Source organism: Phaethon lepturus, unplaced genomic scaffold (genome assembly GCF_000687285.1).
Source record: "Phaethon lepturus isolate BGI_N335 unplaced genomic scaffold, ASM68728v1 scaffold31736, whole genome shotgun sequence".
Lineage (NCBI taxonomy): Eukaryota > Metazoa > Chordata > Aves > Phaethontiformes > Phaethontidae > Phaethon > Phaethon lepturus.
The window spans coordinates 21,902-23,722 of NW_010548858.1; positions in this window are offsets into that span (position 1 = coordinate 21,902).

Below are 1,821 nucleotides of genomic sequence, written 5' to 3' on the forward strand. Positions count from 1 at the left end.
GAGCAGCTCTTCTCCAGTGCCTCCTCCACACCTGTGCGAGCCAGCAGCTGCTGGAGCCAGCGCACGGCAATTGGGAAGGAAGAACTGGAGCGGAGTTTATTCACTCCACCCCCAGCCCTTTTCGCCACATTTGACTAAGCTGCCACTGCAGGCTGGCTCTAACCCGTGTTCGGTTCATATTTCAATATCCTGCTGCGCACACAGCCTGCTTAGCCCCTCGCACCGCACTTTGTGTGCACTAAGCACCAAGCAAACATGAGCTAATAGGGCTGCCCCAGGGCAGGGGCCCGTCGTTCATTCTGCACCGCGCACCCTTGTCCTCTGACAACGCTTAAATCAACGCTCTTCAGCACAAAGGATTCCCCGGGCCAAGGCCAGCCCAAGCACAGGGCAGGGAGCCACCGGGCTGCTGGTGGGCGATGGCTGGGAGCAGAGAGCCAGGAAAGGGGGCTTATAACAAAGATGGGGACAGACTTTTTAGCAGGGCCTAAGCAGGACAAGGGGTAACGTTTTTAAACTAAAAGAGAGTAGATTCAGACTAGATAGAATGAAGAAATTTTTATGAGGGTGGTGAAACACCAGCACAGGTTGCCCAGAGAGGTGGTAGACGTCCCATCCCTGGAAACATTCAAGGTCAGGTCGGACAGGGCTCTGAGCAACCTGACCTAGTTGAAGATGTCCCTGCTCCTTGCACGGGGGTTGGACTAGATGGCCTTTAAAGGTCCCCTCCAGCCCAAACCATTCTATGATTCTATGAAAAAGCCGGGGTTGACTGCAGGGGACAGAGACCCAGGTTGCTCACAAGTGGGAAAGGGGCAGGGAGTCATCCTGGGGCTCTCGGTGAACACATGCACACACGTACGTGCATTCAGGAAAACAGTATTTCAGGAAAACTGTAAAGAGACCACCGGGTCCTTGCTCCCAGCTGGAATGCTGAAGGCTGTTCACAGTCCCCACAGCAACCCCTGTGCTTGCAATTAATTAACGATGATATGTGAAGATGAGGACAACTCCCAGTCCCTGCTGTCTGCGTGACTAAGGGCCACCGCAGCAGCCAGCCCGAGGGAAGGGCTTGAGCTTCCCCACAAAGGGCACCCCCGGGTTGCTTACCGCCTGCCAGCTCCAAGAGCACGCCATGCTGTGCCCACGCGCAGCCAGCCTGGCAGCAGCAGCAGCAGCTCCCATTTGGCACCGAAGGCCAAGGCAGGCACCCCTCAGCAAGGCTGCGACAGTGGTGGGACGCTGGGCGCTTACAGGCAGATTGCTTCTTCCTCCACCCAGGTAACCATGCTCAAACAGAGGAGGATTTTAAGGTCTCTGTGAAGGAAAGTGCCACCTCCACTGGGAAAAACACTCCCTCATGGAAACCTATATGGAAACCAGGAGCAGCTGTGCCGCAGTCGGGGGCCAGCCCAAAGCTGTCACTGTGGGTCGCAGGCATCTTCCACAGTGCCACAAGGCGCCAGGAGCACTGCAGTCCCTGGAGATGGGGGAAAAGGCAGCTCTTTCCTCCCCGAGTCCCTTCCGCCATTTGGGGAGCAGGGAGCTGTGGGAGGTGGAGAGGAGAGTGGGAGGTTTATCTGCTGCCGTTTATAAAGCCACCTGCTGCAGAGAGACTGCCAGCCACGGGAGCAGCCAGCACGGCCACAGCCATCACAGTGAGCAGAGGGAACCTCACCCCAGGGCAGAGGGAAGGAGAAGACTGGCAAGGAGAGGACTTGGGCTGCGCATGAGGGGGATGCAGACTGGGAAGCCCAATACCACACTGCTTGGACCAGGCAACTCTGGTAGCTTTGCACCCTGGTGTCCTACCCCTCCCAG